This window comes from Dendrobates tinctorius, unplaced genomic scaffold (genome assembly GCF_039654945.1).
Source record: "Dendrobates tinctorius isolate UK_male_01 unplaced genomic scaffold, ASM3965494v1 ptg000035l, whole genome shotgun sequence".
NCBI lineage: Eukaryota > Metazoa > Chordata > Amphibia > Anura > Dendrobatidae > Dendrobates > Dendrobates tinctorius.
In genome coordinates, this window is record NW_027361703.1 from 42,219,232 (window position 1) to 42,241,294 (window position 22,063).

The window sequence follows — 22,063 nt, forward strand, 5'->3', positions numbered from 1 at the left end:
CATCCATCAGCGGCTGTGCATCAGTGCACTCCATGTCAGATTCATCTTGGCCTGGGTAATTCACCATTTGACTTGATAATCCAGGCATGGTATGTGAAAACAGCTCCATGGAGTAATCAGTAGTATGGCCTGCGTCATCCTTCAATCTTGGTTGGGGTGAAGGACACAAGGAAAGGTGTGGTTCATGAACATGAGCCTCCAATGACGACTCAGTGCTTTTACTTTTTACAACTGAAGAAGAGGAGGCGATAGAGCTGGAGGCTGAGTCAGTAATGTAAGACAAAACTTTTTCCTGATGCTCTGCCTTTAAAAGCGGTTTGCCAACTCCTAGAAAACTAAGCGTTCGAGGCCTTATGTAGCCAGACGATGACGCAGGGTCAGCACCTCCTGCATTCGGTCCTATTTTGCTCTTGCCACTACCATCAGATCCAACACCAACACCATCATTACCAGCTGCCAACCCCCGCCCAATTCCACGGCCTCTTCCACCAGCCTTCCTCATTTTTGGTAGAAATGTAGACAAAATCCAACAAACTATATAGTAATGTAAAACAAGGTACAAGGTGTCTATAGGACAGGGGAGATTTAGAATTTCTGCACACACTTGTGGACAGTGGACACTTTTGGATTGTGTGAGGCCCACTGATATCTGAGCGCTATGTGACACGCTCGATGGCACAGCTGCCTGTGACCAAAGTGACGAGAGGATAATGGAGATTTTGAATCTCTGCGTACACTTTTGGACACTGGACACTTGTAGATTGTGTGAGGCCCACTGATATCTGAGCGCTATGTGACACGCTCGATGGCACAGCTGCCTGTGACCAAAGTGACGAGAGGATAATGGAGATTTTGAATCTCTGCGTACACTTTTGGACACTGGACACTTGTAGATTGTGTGAGGCCCACTGATATCTGAGCGCTATGTGACACGCTCGATGGCACAGCTGCCTGTGACCAAAGTGACGAGAGGATAATGGAGATTTTGAATCTCTGCGTACACTTTTGGACACTGGACACTTGTGGATTGTGTGAGGCCCACTGATATCTGAGCGCTATGTGACACGCTCGATGGCACAGCTGCCTGTGACCAAAGTGACGAGAGGATAATGGAGATTTTGAATCTCTGCGTACACTTTTGGACACTGGACACTTGTAGATTGTGTGAGGCCCACTGATATCTGAGCGCTATGTGACACGCTCGATGGCACAGCTGCCTGTGACCAAAGTGACGAGAGGATAATGGAGATTTTGAATCTCTGCGTACACTTTTGGACACTGGACACTTGTAGATTGTGTGAGGCCCACTGATATCTGAGCGCTATGTGACACGCTCGATGGCACAGCTGCCTGTGACCAAAGTGACGAGAGGATAATGGAGATTTTGAATCTCTGCGTACACTTTTGGACACTGGACACTTGTAGATTGTGAGGCCCACTGATATCTGAGCGCTATGTGACACGCTCGATGGCACAGCTGCCTGTGACCAAAGTGACGAGAGGATAATGGAGATTTTGAATCTCTGCGTACACTTTTGGACACTGGACACTTGTAGATTGTGTGAGGCCCACTGATATCTGAGCGCTATGTGACACGCTCGATGGCACAGCTGTGACAAAAGTGACTAGAGGATAAGGGAGATTGGATTGCTTTTAAAAAAGCAGTTTGCGGAGCAGTGGGTAAACAGCAATGCCAGCGTGTCAGGAAGCCTTAGAAGGCAGCCCAACAACCAACACCACTGATACACCACAATATAGCCTCCCCTTGCACTGCACACACAGTGACTTGTGTGTTGTGCAGGCCAAAGCGCTAGCAGCAGAAGCAGTTCTTTTGTCTTCTTCCCTGCCTAACGCTCTCCAAACAGAATCAGCAGCAACCTCTCCCTATACTAAGATCGGCAGAAGTAAGATGGCGGTCGGCGTGCACGCCCTTTTATACCCCCTGTGACGCCCACCAAAGCAAGCCAATCACTTGCATGCCCTTCTGAAAGATGGTGGTGATCCGTGCCTAGGTCATCACGTTGCCCACAGTGTCCGTGGATCCTGATTGGCTGAAAAAGAGCGCAAAACAAACTTTTGAAACGCGACTTTGGCGCGTAAGTCGCCGACCTCGTGGCCGACCTCATCCTAGGGTCGGGTTTCGTTTCATGAAACCCGACTTTGCCAAAAGTCGGCGACTTTTGAATTTTTTCGACCCGTTTCGCTCAACTCTATTCTTAATTGTTTTGTCACTTGGATTTGACTAATCAATGCAGGTACACCTTGTATTTTTTATATGCTGTTTGTCTCTTTTGTGTTATACATTTGATCTTTTATCTTTGGTCTATTTAAAGTTATAAATTAAGCACCCCACCACTTGCTTTATCATGTTCTATTGTGACAAAACAAATGAATTGCAACACACAGTATTTCCCGAATACATAATGTTTGTATGAATTACAGGAAGTCATTAAAACTGTGCATGAGATCTTGGCAGACATTTGGGAAATGGAAAGTTCATGGTCCTTTTACTAAGTCATTAATTCAAGAAAGGCTCAATTACAAAAAATACAAACAAAATTACGAAACCTTCCAACCCTAAGCCCTATAAATATGTTTTATTCTATGATTTTATTATTTTTATTATAGCACTAATTCTTAAAACATTCAGTATATTGTGTGAAAAAACATAAATGATGCAAATATTCTCCCAAACAGGTACAAAATTACACCAGATTCACTTTCTAAATTATGAAGCATTCTACTTCTGAGTGCAAATGGATTTTTTTTTATTACTGGTTTCTCTAGCAGGTCATTCCTACTTTATTTGATTAAAGAGCTTGTCCGGCCTTAGGCTGCAAGTCTGCAATCACTCTATGTCACTGAAGACTTGTGAATCCTCACATTGTGCACGTTGGGCGCTGTGAGGATTTTCCGCTGCCGGGAGCATCAGGCGTGTGACAGCAAGTATGCAATTTGCAGGCATGTGGTTATGTGCCAACTACGCATACGCAGTCTCACTCAATGCAAGTGCATTGAGCAATTGCATTGAGCGAAGTCGGACATGTCTAGTTGGAATGTTGCAGGAAGTATGCAAATCGCATACCTGTGGTCATATAACGGCCCACTTCCAGAGAATCCTCACTGCGTTGAATGTGTGCTCTGTGAGGTTTCAAAAGTCTGAAGTCAAATAGAGTGTGTAAGGCTGGTGGATGTGGACCCACTGCACCATAGGGCAAGCATAACTAAGAGACTGGAAAATGGGGGGGGGGGGAAGCCAGCACTGCTTAAGGTTAGAACGCATAAATTGAAGTGCATATGCACATAATTTCCAGCTGTATTCAAAAATGAGATATTTGGCAAAAAAATTGATCAATTCAATTGAGCCACCCCGCCGCGCCAAGGCAATCTCATGTGGGGGGTCCTACTCTCCATTTATAATAAGGGCTCCTAAGAGCATGACCACATCAAGTGCAATCTGTACCTGAACATTGCTGGATCGCTCCCATGAAGCCAGATGAAGCAAGTGCAGATGAAGGCCAACCAGGTATGAACACAGACATATCAGGATTGACCTCCACACATTGCCCAACCATCAAACATAGATGAAGGGGCGATATTGGCCCGGACACAGGTGCACAATTAAATAAAGCTTGGGGCAGGGCGGGGCTGCCGTGTGTGTGCACAGCAGCCTAGATCCATCATAATGAACACAGAAAAATTTATAGCGGACATAGCCAAGCGTGAACGGCAGCAGTGTTGGTGAGCCACAAACCAACAACAAGAAAATAGGGGGGGAAGCCAGCACTGAGATTGCCTTGGCGCGGCGGGGTGGCTCAATTGAATTGATCAATTTTTTTGCCAAATATCTCATTTTTGAATACAGCTGGATATTATGTGTATATGCACTTCAATTTATGCGTTCTAACCTTAAGCAGTGCTGGCTTCCCCCCCTATTTTCTAACTAAGAGACTACCTGGTATTCATTAGAGCCTCTGATAGTGAATATGGGCTTGGCCGCAGGTTGTCACTAGGTTCCACTCCAGTGCAGTTCCTGGGTCTGCAGCAGCTGACTAGAAGGTCAGAAATACCGGCACGATGTACAGCAGGACGAAGATGTAGTCAGACAATCTGGGGTCAGGGCACGCAACACATGATAAAAGTATAAAGCTGAGGTCGGGAGCAAAGAGGTCAGACAGGACGGGTATACAAGCCGGGTCGATAACAGAAGAGACAGAACAAACGTGCACCCATAGGATCCAAAGACAAGTAACTGGGAAACAACAAATCGGGCAAGGAGAGGTGAGAAAAGCTGCCTAATAAAGCCACTGCTGCCTAGGGATAGACCGGGGAAGGCAAACACTGTAGGACACAGCAGAGTTAAATTCTTGCAGGATCTGGCAGCGCATCCCTATAGACAGGTGAAGCCTCTCTGGGAGCAGAGCTGGCAGTGAGCACAAGGAAGCTCAGAGAGATGGTCTGATGATGGGGAAACAGTGGGGTGAATGCAGTCAATAGGGTGCCACTGAGAAGGCGTGTGAGATGCCGGTGTGACTGAGTGATTGTGTAAGAAGGAAGACCGGGCTGCTGACAGCTGTACTGCGCCAGGTCCAGAACTGTCGAGGCTGCATCCCAGGTTGTCCAGGGGAAAGTTAGGACACCGGACAGACCTTGTCACCCGGAAGCAGGGGGCATGGCAAATGGAAAAAGTGCATGCAGCAACAGGCAGTTTCCCGCCGGCGGTGACTGAGCAGAAGTGTGCGCGGAGTGCTCTGTTGGTTGTGCAGCAGTCCCACAACTTGCTGCGGTCGGCTGTACTCGAGCATGCCTCTGAGCCCAGCAGCAGAGGAAGAGCCGTGGGCTCCATTAAGTCCAGTGCCGTGCGCGAGCATAGGAACGGGGTCCGTGTTCAGAACTGTTCATGGTGGCCCTCTTTGCCGGACAGTACACCGCAGACCTCCCTTGCAAATACTCATCCTACATATAAACAGAAGACTTTGCCACATATACTAAAGAATCAATTTTATTGAGAGCAAATTCTTTAAAAAAAATTTTCTTTTAAAAAACAATCGGAGTACAATCAGAACACACATGGGGAAAAGAATGCAGAGACAACACCCACAGGCATGTTACCACTCTTAAATATACTGATTACTGAGTAAGTAAATATATTTTTCAAAAACCAGTAGGTTGAAACTTAAAATATATGCCAAAAAATGTATATCAACCAAAGTCTACTGCAGACCCATTCTTATACATATACATTGCAAGGAACTCATTGTTTCATCTGCCTGAAAGACTAGCATGCTAAAGTACCTATTGAATAACAAAGTGCATAGTGCTAATAAGAAGGAGACACCAGGTAAATTTGTGGAGATAAAACCAGAGTCAATAGGTAAAAAAGAGGGTAAATTCATAACCTGCAGGTGTGGTCCAAGGCTCGACGCGCGTTTTGCGTTTAAGCTTCTTCCTGGGGGGTCTGTCAAATAGACCTTGCAAATAGACTGTTCGTCGCTCCCTTGACTTTGGCTGCACAACTTTATGGACTAATTGGCTCAATGGGTAAAATCAGAGACTGCCCCGTTGCCGCCATAAAATATACCGTGAGTAGTGTTGAGCGATACCGTTCGATACCCCAAAATATCGTATCGGATGGTATCGCCCGATACGAAAAAAATATCGGGTATCGCCGATTCCGATACCGGAAGTCCCATTCAAGTCAATGGGACTTCCGGTATCGGAATTTAAAAAAGCCCTTTTTTTCCTTGTTGGCTAATTCTACATAATTGAAAACAAATAAGAATCATGTAGAATGTATTGTGGGAGGTGGAGGAGACATTAAAGGCATAGTGGTTTATTCAAATCACATGGCATAGCATTAATTCCAATTTTTTTTTTCAAGGCGTTCGGAGTTAAAATGATATTGACTATGTTAACCTTTTTTATATTTTGTCAGATATGTATATTTCACAACTTCCATGCTCTTCACCTTCTTTTGTACTTCTCCCACACTTTCTCCTTCATGATCCGCAGCAGTAGCATTTTTTTCATCAACTTTTTCTTCACCTTATTCATCTTCTTCTTCTTCTTCATCTTCTTCCCATTAATTTTTTTTTTCAATTCTTCATATTTTTCTTATTCAGCTATTATTAATTTTAATATGCTATTTCTTCATCTTCTTCCTATTCTTCTTTGTCTTCATTTTCTTATGGTGACAGGCATTCCTGTAGTACTTATCTATAAAAGTTATAAGATTACACTTTACGTTCTGCCTGTCACTAAAGATTTACAACAGGATTTGTCCACGTTCAGTTTGGCCTGCAGCAGCAGGCATTTTCCAGGGGCACCACGAGGAGGAACGGACTCACCCCCATTTACTGCTTAGTCTTCTTCTGCTTATAATTTTGATTTCTTCTATGCTGATTTTTAGTCTTATGCTTAATGTTCGTCTGCTTTCTGTTCTTCTGCTTTTGCTTCTTCTGCTTCTTGTTCTTCTGTCTTTTGTTCTGTATCTTGGTGGTTGTCTTCATGTTCTTTGTCCTCTTGGTCTTATTATTTAGGGTCATATTTCTGTTCTTTGGTGTGGTCTTCAGGGTCGTCGTCATCAGGGTCGTCGTCATGGAGATCAATAAGGATTACCAAAGACAATTTCAAAAAGCTTGATCTTGGAAATGTAGCAGAAGGTACAAGAATGCTGAGAAACTGGCGAGAACCAGCAGACAGTGCTGGCACCCGGATGGGTAGCAGAATGAACAAGAGCCAATGGCACTACCGAGGAAAAACTGACAGTGCTGGACCACGGTTACTAAGCAGAAGGTACCTGTGCTAAAAAGCACTACCAAGGACCAGCTGACGGTGCTGGACCTCAGATACCGAGATGGAGGCACCTAGGCCAAAGGCTCTGGCGAGAACCAGCTGACAGTGCTGGCACCCGGATGGGTAGCAGAAGGAACAAGAGCCAATGGCACTACCGAGGACCAACTGACGGTGCTGGACCACGGTTACTAAGCAGAAGGTACCTGTGCTAAAAAGCACTACCAAGGACCAGCTGACGGTGCTGGACCTCGGATACCGAGATGGAGGCACCTAGGCCAAAGGCTCTGGCGAGAACCAGCAGACAGTGCTGGAACCCGGATGGGTAGCAGAAGGAACAAGACCCAATGGCACTACCGAGGACCAACTGATGGTGCTGGACCACGGTTGCTAAGCAGAAGGTACCTGTGCTAAAAAGCACTACCAAGGACCAGCTGACGATGCTGGACTTCGGATACCGAGATGGAGGCACCTAGGCCAAAGGCTCTGGCGAGAACCAGCTGACAGTGCTGGAACCCGGGTGGGTAGCAGAAGGTACCCATTCAAAGCAAAGTAGCCAGGCCGCAAGCCGGCCGCAGTTACCGAGACCCACAGTCCTACAGGGGGTCCATGTCCCATTGGCACTACGGATCCAGCCTTCAGTGCCAGTTCCCTCAGCCCACATAGGAGTCACCTAAACTGCAGGCACCGTAGAGTCGGCTAACCCGGCCGCAAGACGACAGGACAACGGATTGGTGGCATAGTGACCTTGACACTACCCGGAAACAGCAGGCATGCTGAAAACAGGCTGGGCAACAGGGAGTACCCGTGCCAAAGACACTGCCGAGCACCAACTGGCGTTGTTGAAACCCAGGGACAATTATGGTGAAGGCCGAGGCCTACTTGGTGGTAGTTTTAGATTGTTTGTAGGCTACAACAGACTGTCAACGTGCTCCAATTAGGCATCTGTCTCCACTCTGTTTCCAGGATTTCACATGACCACCAACACCGCCAGTTTATGCGTACAGTAGCCGTCTGCCCAATCCACACGTGTTCCTGTGTTACTGGGGTTCTGTAATGTCAGCAGATCCCCTGATGTATGTCTGCCACTGTCTCCTGCTCTGTCCACATTCCCACCGCTTGTAGTGGGAAGGTGGACAACGCAGGAGACAGTGCCGGACACACATCGGGGGATCTGCTCATGTAACAGAACACCAGGAACACAGGAACAAGTGTGGAATGCGTGGACAGCAACTGTGAGCAGGAACTGGCGGTGTTGGAGGTCAGGGGAAATACTAGAGACAGAGTGGAGACAGAGGCCAAATCAGAGAATGTTTAAATCTGAAGTAGTTACAATTTGGAGGCAGCAGCAGTTTGCCCTCCACACAGCAGGGGATCAGCTGACGTTACCGAACCCCACTTTCACATGAACGAGTGTTTTTTTCTGTGTGGGCAGCACTTCCGAGCACCAACTGGCGTTGTTGGAGCCCAGGGACAATCATGGTGCAGGCCGAGGCCTACTAGGAGCCAGGTGTAAATCGGAGGTATTTTGACTTTGGAGGGAGCAGGACACTTTGCCCTCCACACAGCAGGGGATCAGCTGACGTTACCGAACCCCACTTTCACATGAACAAGTGTTTTTTTTCTGTGTGGACAGCACTTCCGAACAACTGACAATGTTGGAGCCCAGGGATAATCATTTTGTAGGCTGAGGCCTACTTGGAGGCAGTTTAAGATAAGACGTTGTTTGAATTTGGAGGCAGCAGGAGAGTTTGCCGTACACACAGCAGGGGATCAGCAGACGTTACCGAACCCCACTTTGACATGAACAAGTGTGTTTTTCTGTGTGGACAGCACTTCCGAGCACCAACTGGCGTTGTTGGAGCCCAGGGACAATCATGGTGCAGGCCGAGGCCTACTAGGAGCCAGGTGTAAATCGGAGGTATTTTGACTTTGGAGGCAGCAGGAGAGTTTGCTGTACACACAGCAGGGGATCAGCAGACGTTACCGAACCCCACTTTCACATGAACAATTGTGTTTTTCTGTGTGGACAGCACTTCCGAGCACCAACTGGCGTTGTTGGAGCCCAGGGACAATCATGGTGCAGGCCGAGGCCTACTAGGAGCCAGGTGTAAAGCGGAGGTATTTTGACTTTGGAGGGAGCAGGACACTTTGCCCTCCACACAACAGGGGAGCAGCAGACGTTACCGAACCCCATTTTCACATGAACAAGTGTGTTTTTCTGTGTGGAGAGCACTTCCGAGCACCAACTGGCGTTGTTGGAGCCCAGGGACAATCAGGGTGCAGGCCGAGGCCTACTTGGTGGCAGTTTTAGATTGTTTGTAGGCTACAACAGACTGTCAACGTTCTCCAATTAGGCATCTGTCTCCACTCTGTTTCCAGGATTTCACGTGACCACCAACACCGCCAGTTTATGCGTACAGCAGCCGTCTGCCCAATCCACACGTGTTCCTGGGTTACTGGGGTTCTGTAATGTCAGCAGATCCCCTGATGTGTGTCTGCCACTGTCTCCTGCTCTGTCCACCTTCCCACTGCTTGCAGTGGGAAGGTGGACAGCGCAGGAGACAGTGCCGGACACACATTGGGGGATCTGCCGACGTTACAGAACCCCAGTAACTCAGGAACACGTGTGGAATGCGCGGACGGCAACGGTGAGCAGGAACTGGCGGTGCTGGAGGTTAGGGTAAATACTAGAGACAGAGTGGAGACAGAGGCCAAATCAGAGAATGTTTAAATCTGAAGTAGTTACAATTTGGAGGCAGCAGCAGTTTGCCCTCCACACAGCAGGGGATCAGCTGACGTTACTGACCCCCACTTTCACATGAACAAGTGTTTTTTTCTGTGTGGACAGCACTTCCGAGCACCAACTAGCGTTGTTGGAGCCCAGGGACAATCCGGGTGCAGGCCGAGGCCTACTAGGAGCAAGGTGTAAAGCTGAGGTATTTTGACTTTGGAGGGAGCAGGACACTTTGCCCTCCACACAGCAGGGGATCAGCTGACGTTACTGACCCCCACTTTCACATGAACAAGTGTTTTTTTTCTGTGTGGACAGCACTTCAGAGCACCAACTAGCATTGTTGGAGCCCAGTGAGAACCAGGGTGCAGGCCGAGGCCTACTTGGTGGCAGTTTTAGATTGTTTGTAGGCTACAACAGACTGTCAACGTGCTCCAATTAGGCATCTGTCTCCACTCTGTTTCCAGGATTTCACGTGACCACCAACACCGCCAGTTTATGCGTACAGCAGCCGTCTGCCCAATCCACACGTGTTCCTGGGTTACTGGGGTTCTGTAATGTCAGCAGATCCCCTGATGTGTGTCTGCCACTGTCTCCTGCTCTGTCCACATTCCCACCGCTTGCAGTGGGAAGGTGGACAGCGCAGGAGACAGTGCCGGACACACACTGGGGGATCTGCCGACGTTACAGAACTCCAGTAACACAGGAACACGTGTCGAATGCGCGGACGGCAACTGTGAGCAGGAACTGGCGGTGCTGGAGGTCAGGGGAAATACTAGAGACAGAGCGGAGACAGAGGTCAAATCAGAGAATGTTTAAGTCTGAAGTAGTTACAATTTGGAGGCAGCAGCACTTTGCCCTCCACACAGCAGGGGATCAGCTGACGTTATTGACCACCACTTTCACATGAACAAGTGTTTTTTTCTGTGTGGACAGCACTTCCGAGCACCAACTAGCGTTGTTGGAACCCAGGGACAATCAGGGTGCAGGCCGAGGCCTACTAGGAGCCAGGTGTAAAGCTGAGGTATTTTGACTTTGGAGGGAGCAGGACACTTTGCCCTCCACATAGCGGGGGATCACCTGACGTTACTGACCCCCACTTTCACATGAACAAGTGTTTTTTTTCTGTGTGGACAGCACTTCAGAGCACCAACTAGCATTGTTGGAGCCCAGGGAGAACCAGGGTGCAGGCCGAGGCCTACTTGGTGGCAGTTTTAGATTGTTTGTATGCTACAACAGACTGTCAACGTGCTCCAATTAGGCATCTGTCTCCACTCTGTTTCCAGGATTTCACGTGACCACCAACACCGCCAGTTTATGCGTACAGCAGCCGTCTGCCCAATTCACACGTGTTCCTGTTTTACTGGGGTTCCGTAATGTCGGCAGAGCCCCTGATGTGTGTCTGCCACTGTCTCCTGCTCTGTCCACATTTCCACCGCTTGCAGTGGGAAGGTGGACAGCGCAGGAGACAGTGGCGGACACACATTGGGGGATCTGCTGACGTTACAGAACCCCAGTAACACAGGAACACGTGTGGAATGCGCGGACGGCAACTGTGAGCAGGAACTGGCGGTGCTGGAGGTCAGGGGAAATACTAGAGACAGAGTGGAGACAGAGGTCAAATCAGAGAATGTTTAAGTCTGAAGTAGTTACAATTTGGAGGCAGCAGCACTTTGCCCTCCACAAAGCAGGGGATCAGCTGATGTTACCGAACCCCACTTACACATGAGCTAGTGTTTTGTCTGTGCGGACAGCACTTCTGAGCAACAACTGGCGGTGTCGGAGCCCAGGGAAAATCGTGTAGTAGGCCGAGGCCTACTTGGAGCCAGGTGTAAATCTGAGGTTGTTTGACTGTGGAGGGAGCAGGACACTTTGCCATACACACAGCAGGGGATCAGCTGACGTTACCGAACCCCACTTACACATGAGCGAGTGTTTTGTCTGTGCGGACAGCACTTCTGAGCAACAACGGGCGTTGCTGTAGCCCAGGAAATAAAGTTCAGGTCATAGAAACATGAACACAACAGGAGACCTGGATCCTGTTGCCAGCCAATTATTTATTCTGGAAGAGGACTGGCAAATTCAGGTGAGATCCGGGCCTTGTTCATTTTCAGAAAAGTAAACCGGTCAACATTATCGGCCGTTAGTCGCGTGCGACGGTCTGTTACCACACCACCTGCAGCACTAAAGACACGTTCCGATAATACACTGGCAGCAGGGCAAGCCAGCACCTCCAATGCATACTGGCTAAGTTCTGGCCATGTATCCAGCTTAGAGACCCAATACTTGAACGGGGAAGAGCCATCTGGGAGTACACTAACAGGGCAAGACAAGTAGTCTGTCACCATCTGACGGAAACGTTGCCTCCTGCTGACTGGAGCCGTCTGTGATGGTGTAGCCGTTTGTGGCGGTCCCACAAAACTTTTCCACATTTGGGCCATACTGGCCTTGCCTTGTCCTGCGGCACTGCCTCAGCTACCTCTTTGTGCAGAGCTTCCTCCACTGCCTCTACCCACATGGCTGCTTTGAAAAGCACTACCAGCAACACTTGCGGGGGGAATGGAGAACATGATGGCCTGCACAAGTGTTTCTTGGTACTCCCGCATTTTTCGCTCCCGGTTCAACTGTGGTATGAGGCTTTGTAAGTTGTCCCGGTAGCGAGGATCTAGGAGGGTGTACACCCAATAATCAGCCATGTGGAGAATGTTGGCGATGCGGCGGTCATTTAACAAGCACTGTAGCATGAAATCAACCATGTGCTGCAGACTGCCAACTGGACGGGAAACGCTGTCCCCAGCTTGAGGCAGCATCTCTGCCTGCTCAGCATCACCCCACCCTCGCTGTACACACTGACTACTAGAGCCTTGTGTACTTCCCTCCTCCGGAGAGATGTGTTCCTCCTCCTCCATTGACTTCTCGTCATCCTCCTCACTAAGTGTCCCCTGCCTGGGCCTTTGTGTGGAAGCACGTTGCGCAGACTTGCCAGAAGCAGATGGCATTTCTGACTGCTCATCCTCGACCTCTTCAAAAACCTCCTCACTTAGTGCTTGTAAGGTTTTTTGAAGCAGACAGATGAGGGGGACAGTGATGCTGATTAGTGCCTCATCTGCACTGGCCATCCGCGTGGAGTCATCGAAGGCACGCAAAACTTGGCAGATGTCCCTCATAGTGGCCCACTCAGTGGTGGTGAAGTGTGTCCGGCGCACAGTGCGACTTGTTTGCGCCTAATGCAGCTGGTACTCCATTACTGCTGCCTGCTGCTCACACAACCGCTCCAACATATGTAACGTTGAATTCCACCTGGTGGGGAGGTCACATATGATGCGATGTTCTGGCAGGCGGAATCGGCGTTGCAGAGATGCAATGCGCAATCTTGTCATGCTGGAACGCCGCAAGTGAGCACACTCTAGGCGAACCTTGTGCAGCAGTGCATCAAGATCCGGATAGTCCCTCAGAAAGCTCTGCACGACCAAATTGATCACGTGTGCCAGACATGGTATGTGAGTGAGGTTGCCTAGGCCCAGAGCTGCCACTAGATTTCGGGCATTGTCACTCACTACCAAACCTGGCTGGAGATTCGTTGGCACAAACCACACATCGCTCTCCTGCTTGATGGCATTCCAGAGCTCCTGTGCTGTGTGGCTCCGATTCCCCAAAGAAATTAATTTAAGGACGGCCTGTTGACGTTTGGCCACACCTGTGCTCATATCTGGCCTAACAGGCTCACGCAGTGCTGATTCCGAGGAACTAGAGTAGGAGGAGGACTCAATATGTACAGACTGCATTCCTGCAATCCTTGGAGTTGGCAGAATACGTACAGAGCCACTCTCCAGATCTGTACCCGGCTCCACAACATTGACCCAATGGGCAGTGAGGGAAAGGTATCGTCCCTGTCCATGGCTACTGGTCCACGCATCGGTGGTCAGGTGGACCTTGCTACTGACGGCGTTTAGTAGCGCATTTTTAATTTTTCCCTCCACATGCTTTTGCAGGGCAGGGACGGCTTGCCTGCTGAAATAAAAGCGGCTGGGCACATTGTATTGTAGAACTGCCAATGACATAAAGTTCCGGAAGGTGTCAGTCTCCACCAGCCTGAATGACAGCATCTCAAGGGCCAGTAGTTTGGCAATGCCGGCATTCAGAGCCAGTGCTTGGGGATGGTTTGCCGAGTATGGCCGCTTTTTCTCCCATGCCTGTGCTACCAATTGCTGGTGAGTGGCCTGGGAGTGTGCTGATGACTGCGAACGTGGTTCAGTGGGCGGAATTTCACTGGGTCTCTGGACAACAGTGGCAGTGGTTCTTCCATGGCGTTCCAGTGAGGAAGCCGAGCCAGCTGTGTGTGAGCTGGAGGAAGAGGCCCCAACACGAGCTGAAGAGGTGGTAGGTGCTGCTGAAGGTTGGCCTACATCTTCAGTGTGTCTGTGTAACTCCACCTCGTGCTTGGTACGCACATGTTTCCACATATTTGTGGTATTGAGGTTGCTCACATTTTTCCCTCGTTTCACTTTCTGATGACACAGCTTGCATTTGACAAAGCAAATGTCATCTGCAACTGTGTCAAAAAAAGACCACGCACTGCAAGTCCTGGGAGCGCCCGTTTTGTGTTTTGGAAGAGGATTGCTCCTCACGGGTGCCAAAGTGGAGGCTACAGGCAACCAAGTCTGCCCCTGCCCTCTCCCTCCTCTTTTGGCCGTTCGGGGAATCTCTTCCTCAGAGCTGCTCCCACCACCTTCCTGTGGCTGATGCCATGATGGGTCAAGGACCTCATCATCTCCACTCCCCTCTTCAAGCACCGGCTGGTCCTGGGTTGTCTCGCCAGCACCGTACGCACCAGAAATTGGCAACTGTCTCATCATCATCAGATGAGCACTGAGGTGTGCTGACAATAGGCACTGGCCCACCCGCCTCTTCAGATTCAGAGGGACAAAGCAGTTGCGCATCACTGCATACTCCCTCTTCTTCACGCTCTAGAATGCTGCTTGGCTGGCCACCTCTTTCCAAGCCAACAGATTCTGAGAACAGAAGTAAAGATTGAGATGGCTCCTGTCCAGGGCTCTCAGACTGCCTGGGCAATTTGGCAGGTGGTGAAAAGACAGATGGTTGCTCTTCAGTGCTCTGGCCTTGGGAGGATGCGGAAGTCATTGAAGTGGATGCGTTAGCTGCCATCCATCCGACAACGGCTTCAATTTGTTCGTCACGCAGCAGTGGGGTACGGCGAGGTCCTACAAAGCTGCGCATGAAGGACTGTTGCTTGGTAAAAGTGGGGGATGCCGGGTCACTGGTGGCCGCAGCAGACACTGAATCCCCACGTCCTCTCCCTGCTGAATCCCCCCGTCCTCTCCCTGCTGAAACTCCACGGCCACGACCACGTGCCTTACTCCCTGCCTTCTTCATCTTGGTAGACTGATAAAGATAGGCAGAAAAGTAAAAAAGGGGTGGCTTAGTGTTCTTATTCCTGAACACCTGCTAGCCAGTATAAGAAACACTAATTTGGCTAAGAGTGTGTATACTACACTTTAATATGATCTAATGTGGCCTACACAACTGTAAAGTGGAGTGTTTGGTGAACTTTATTTCCTTTTTTTGGGGGGGAAAAAGAAAAGGATGTGACCAAAGTTTGAAAGCTATAGTATCACAAACTTTTTGGAGCGATTACAATGCAGGAAGCTAACCTACAATGCAATTGATGAGGCTCCAAAAAATAGGGTGATACTAGTCTGGCTGGCCCTGAAGGGCACAAGCCAGCAAAAAGGCTCCTCTATCTAATCCTATATAGTGTTTGCAACCAACCAATGACAATGGATGCGGTTGGAAGCACACTAATATAGGAGCAAAAATCTGGCTAAATTAGCTGCAAAAAAAGGACTATGTATGAGGCAGTGACGCACGCTGAGCAGACTACAGCTAGCGGTGGCTGTAGAACACACTGCAACGTGAGCTGCACTCACACGCAGAGAGACCTATCAGACAGCCAAAAACAGTGCAGAGAAATGGGCTATAGCACTGAAAGGCTGCTGAAAGGCTCCGCTGTCCACTCCTTTATGTTTGCAACCAACGTATATGGATACGTATGGAAGCACACTATAGAGGAGAAAAAAAAAGCAGCAATAAAAGAAAAATGTGTATGAGGCAGAGACACACGCTGGGCGGCCTACAAGCAGACGTGCCTGCAGGACACACTACACAGCGTGGGTCTGCACTCACACAGCCCTTGCAGACAGCTATTAAAACAGCGCTGCTGGGCTACAAAAATGCTACAGTGGTGGATTATGTAGCCTGGGTAGAGCAATAGATATTTTTGATGATCGCTATTTCTAACTGTCCCTCACAGTCTTCAACAGCAGCCTGTCCCTAACTGAATTCACAGCAGAGTGACCAGAAATGGCAGCTGCAGCGGTTTTTATAGTGCATCATGACATCATTTCAGCAGCCAATCACAGCCATGCCAGTAGTTAACATGCCTACATGCCTAACAGGATGTGCCCACACTTCTGCCCACACTTCTGAGGATCCCCATTGGCTGAATCAAATCGAGCGGGCTCCTAGCATTATGGGAACTTCCGGTATTCGATATGAAAAAAGTATCGGAACTAAGTATCGGAATTCCGATACAGCGAATATCGGCCGATACCCGATACTTGCGGTATCGGAATGCTCAACACTAACCGTGAGCTGTTGAATTTTCCCTGAGGACATTGCACCGGCTGCTACTGAGACTACAACTCTCATTGGATCATCTGCGGCAGAGGAAACCATGAACACGATAAGTTTATTGAGTGAACTGTTATTACATTGTTGTTGTTTATTGCCCTATCATTTGAAATTTAACTGTTCATCTCCCTGCGAGGAGTATCATTACTGTTCAATTAAATTGCTAACCCTTGCTCTGCCGTTCTTGCATCACTGCATCCCGCAACCTGCTTACAATTGCAGACTTGTAGTCTAAGGCAGGATAACCCCTTCATTTTTTTGGTTTAGTTTCAAGTTTCTGCATTTAGTGCAGGTAAGAGTGTGGCCTCGCTTTCTTGGAGATGGACATTACGTTTACATAGTTTTGCATTTGCTATGTATCCATATTTGGGACTCGATCCTGCTCATCCCTTATTCACTCTGACGTCACTATGACACAAGGTAAGGTTTTAGTACTAGAGGTTAGGACTATCCCGAATTTGGGTACACCTTAACGCTGGTGGGATGGCTGTTGCGGTTTTTTTAATCAAAAACAGTAGTTACTAATTACACCATGTTATTTATATGCATTGATGCTTTTACTTTTTTACTTACAGCAGGGTATATGTTACTTTTCTTTCTTCTTTAGGTTTTGTCTGTTTTATGGCCAGTGTGAACATGCTCCAATTTTGCATGCATACCAACTTATACTCCAGTTCATTCTTTTCGGTTTATCCCCTGTAATATTATACAAATAAATCAGACTGCAAAATGAGTCACTACCCAGCAAAAGATAAGAAGGTCATATTATCTGCCCTACACCATTTCTGCAGAATACCCAACCTTTCCCCCCACTCACACCCAAGCAAGGTGGAGGCTAAATAAGAAACCAAAGAGGCGGCATTACCTGGCTCTCACTCGGGCTGCTGACTGCTATGTAATATCTCTCTGCTATGGTAAAAACGTTAACCTTTACATGCAGTGCATTTGTAACGAGTAGAGTTGAGCGAAACGGGTCGAAAAATTTCAAAAGTCTCCGACTTTTGGTAAAGTCGGGTTTCATGAAACGAAACCCGACCCTAGGGTGAGGTCGGCCACGAGCTCGGTGACTTTAGCGCCAAAGTCGTGTTTCAAAAGTTTGTATTCCGCCCTTTTTCAGCCAATCAGGATCCACGGACACTGTGGGCAATGTGATGACATAGGCAGGGGTCACCACCATCTTTGAGAAGGGCATGCAAGTGATTGGCTTGCTTTGGGGGGCGTCACAGGGGGTATAAAAGGGCGTGCACGCCGACAGCCATGTTACTCATGCTGATCTCAGAATAGGGAGAGCTGCTGCTGATTCTGTAGGGAGAGCGTTAGGCTGGGAAGAAGACACCAAAAACTGCTTCTGCTGCTAGCGATTTTGCCTGTACAACACACCAGTCACTGTGTGTGCAGTGCAAGTGGAGGCTGTATTTTGCTGGATCAGCTGTGTTGGTTGTTAGGCTGCCTTATAAGGCTTCCTGATAGCTGCATTGCTGTTTTCCCACTGCTCTGCAAACTGCTTTTTTAAAAGCAATCCAATTTTTTTTTTCTTGTCCTGGTGAGGTACTGAGCGTGCATTTTTTCACACCATACAGCGGTGTACGCTCCTCACACAGTACCGTGTAACGGCTGTTATCACGGCCACAGTGAAGCTATCTGTGTGTGACTCTGTAAGAATAAGTCGAGGACATGTTCCGTTCTTACAGACCTCCACCTTCTAGTTTTGTCTGCTTTTCAAACAGTTTAGTATATTTGCTGTTTGATCACATTCAAAACTATAGAGAGACAGCGTGTGTCAGTCCGTATACTTAAAATAACGGAGCTTGACAATTTTACGGACACCGGACAGCGGTGTACGTGCACACTCCTCTCTCAGTACCGTGTAACGGCTGTTATCACGGCCACAGTGAAGCTATCTGTGTGTCACTCTGAAAGGATAAGTCGAGGACATGTTCCGTTCTTACAGACCAACACTCTAGGGAGATTCCTATTCTGGCCAATTCTATATACACCTTGTAGTTTGTCATACACTAGCCAATTTCTGCCTGTGTCATAGCGGTGTGATATTCACTGGGCCTCACACAATCCAACAGTGTCCACAAGTGTGTTCAGAAACTCTACATCTCCCCTGTCCTATAGTGACATTTTTCACACCTGCGACATTGAGCCTGCGACATAGCGGTGTGATATTAACTGGTCCTCACACAATCCAACAGTGTCCACAAGAGTGTTCAGAAATTCTAAATCTCCCCTGTCCTATAGTGACATTTTTCACACCTGCGACATTGAGCCTGTGACATAGCGGTGTGATATTAACTGGGCCTCACACAATCCAACAGTGTCCACAAGTGTGTTCAGAAATTCTACATCTCTCCTGTCCTATCGTGACATTTTTCACACCTGCGACACTGAGCCTGTGACATAGCGGTGTGATATTAACTGGGCCTCACACAACAGTGTCCACAAGTGTGTTCAGAAATTCTACATCTCCCCTGTCCTATCGTGACATTTTTCACACCTGCGACATTGAGCCTGTGACATAGCGGTGTGATATTAACTGGGCCTCACACAATCCAACAGTGTCCACAAGTGTGTTCAGAAATTCTACATCTCCCCTGTCCTATCGTGACATTTTTCACACCTGCGACATTGAACCTGTGACATAGCGGTGTGATATTAACTGGGCCTCACACAATCCAACAGTGTCCACAAGTGTGTTCAGAAATTCTACATCTCCCCTGTCCTATCGTGACATTTTTCACACCTGCGACATTGAGCCTGTGACATAGCGGTGTGATATTAACTGGGCCTCACACAACAGTGTCCACAAGTGTGTTCAGAAATTCTACATCTCCCCTGTCCTATAGTGACATTTTTCACACCTGCGACATTGAGCCTGTGACAGAGCGGTGTGATATTAACTGGACCTCACACAATCCAACAATGTCCACAAGTGTGTTCAGAAATTCTACATCTCCCCTGTCCTATCGTGACATTTTTCACACCTGCGATATTGAGCCTGTGACATAGCGGTGTGATATTAACTGGGCCTCACACAATCCAACAGTGTCCACAAGTGTGTTCAGAAATTCTATGTCTCCCCTGTCCTATATACACCTTGTACCTTGTTTTACATTACTATATAGTTTGTGGGATTTTGTGTACATTTTTACCAAAAATGAGGAAGGCTGGTGGAAGAGGCCGTGGAATTGGGCGGGGGTTGCCAGCTAGTAATGATGGTGTTGGTGGTGGATCTGATGGTAGTGGCAAAAGCAAAATAGGACCGAATGCAGGAGGTGTTGAGCCTGCGTCATCGTCTGTCTCCACAAGGCCTCGAAGGCCTAGTTTTCTAGGAGTTGGCAAACCGCTTTTAAAGCCAGAGCTTCAGGAAAAAGTTTTAGCTTACATTGCTGACTCAGTCTCCAGCTCTATCGCCTCCTCTTCTGAAGTTGTAAAAAATAAAAGCACTGAGTCGTCATTGGAGGGTCATGTTCATGAGCCACACCTTTCCTTGTGTCCTTCACCCCAACCAAGATTGAAGGATGACGCAGGCCATACAACTGATTACTCCATGGAGCTGTTTTCACATACCATGCCTGGGTTATCAAGTGAAATGGAGAATTACCCAGGCCAAGATGAATCTGACATGGAGTGCACTGATGCACAGCCACTGATAGATGATTCTGCTGGTACATTCAGTCAGAGCACTACATTGTCCTCGCAGTGTAATGAGCCAGATTCTGACCCTGATGAGACTCAGGTTCCCCTTCCCGCATACTATACCACCATACACGGTGACACAGAGGAAGGTGCACATGACATTGAAGAGTAGGTGATGGATGACCCAGTTGTTGACCCAGATTGGCATCCATTGGGGGAAGAGGGTGCTGCTTCCAATAGCTCAGATGAGGAGGAGGAGCATCCACAGCAGACATCGACATCGCAACAGCTGTTATCTGGCAGGCCCGGAGCACTCCAAAGACAGGTTCCAAAAATCAAAAGAGTTGCTGGACAGCTTGTCCAGACGGTCAAAATAGCACAGCGTGCTAGGCTGCAAAATGTCTTCCAAAGTAGGAAGAGTGCAGTGTGGCACTTTTTTAAACAAAATCCTCATGATCAGGCCAAGGTTATCTGTAAGAAGTGCGCAAAGACCTTTAGCCGAGGGAAAAATCTGAAAAATTTGAATACCAGTTGCATGCTTAGACATTTAACCAGCATGCACTTGCAAGCGTGGACACAACACCAAACCTCAAGTACCACATGTGTAACTGATCACAAAGAAGGTAGTCAGCAACGCTACATTGTTTCCCCCACTGTAAGCCCACCGGTTAGCACAGCAGCAAATGTTGAGGTGTCATTGCAAGGCCAAAGCAGTCAGGGAATCCCACTGTTATATCAACGAAAGACTGAATCTAGGCCATCAGATAGAACACCAACTCCATCACCATCATCAACCCTCTCTCAGTCCGCCCTGTCCACCGCTAGTTCCACCATATGCAGCTCTCAAGTCAAGCTCACCCTCCCAGAGACTATGAGTAGGTCAAGAAAGTACTCAGTCTCTCATCCGCGTACACTGGGTTTGAACGCCCACATTGCCAAACTGATCTCATTAGAGATGATGCCCTATCGCAGCTTTCCGCGAACTCATGGCCTATGCAGTACCACGCTAAGGCCTACCCAGTCGCCACTTCTTCTCTTGCAAAGCCATCCCAGCCCTCCACCATCATGTGAAAGACCGCATTGTCCATGCACTCAAGCAGTCAGTGAGTGGAAAGTTGCACCTCACAACAGATGCATGGTCCAGTCGGCATGGCCAGGGCCATTACATGTCCATCACTGCGCACTGGGTTAATGTGGTGGATGCAGGGTCCACAGGGGACAGCGGTGGTGGGACAGTGCTGCCTAGCCCACGGTATAGGAAACAGTTGGCTGTAGGCGTTCGACCCTCCTCCTCCTCCAGAAGTGAAAGCTTGTCCACAGAGTGCAGCGCAGTCGTATGAGCACTCCATCTGCAGCTGCCACTGTTGCACACGAGGTGTCCCCCTATCCAGCAGCTAGTGGAAAGCGTCAGCAGGCTGTGTTGCAGATGATGTGTTTGGGCAACAGACACACCGCCGAGGTGCTGGCCGAGTACTTTCAGCGACAAACTGAGTCATGGCTGGGCAGTATACATCTTGAGGCAGGCAAGGTAGTTAGTGATAACGGCCGTAATTTTGTGGCAGCCATAGCCCTTTCAAAACTCAGCCACATACCTTGCTTGGCTCACACCTTGAACCTGGTGGTGCAGTACTTCCTCAAAAATTATCCGGAGTTAACAGCCCTGCTCCAGAAGGTGCGAAAACTGTGCGCGCACATCCGCCGGTCGCCTGTACACTCCATTCGTATGCAGAAGCTGCAGCGATTGCTCCACCTTCCCAACCACCGCCTCATTATCGACATTGCAACAAGGTGGAACTCCACCCTGCACATGGTTGAGTGGCTGTGCGAAAAGAGGCAGGCCATAATGCATTTGTTGGAGGATGCACGGCCAGGCACTTTGAGAGCAGACATGGAGTTGACAGGTGTGCAGTGTTCGAAGCTGAAAGACCTCTGTAAAGTCCTTCAGTGTTTTGAGGAATGCACACGGCTGGTAAGCGCAGACGACGCCATCCTAAGCATGAGCATCCCACTTATGCGTCTGCTCATGCAATCTTTGCTGCACCTTATGGAGCAGGCGTCTGCAGCCAATGTTGACGAGGAGGAAGAGGAGGAGGGAATCCTTGATGACATTCAGCCATTGTCTGCTCAGGGACCTCTCCTGGACGAGGTGGAGGGAGAAGAGGAGGATGATGATGATGGGGA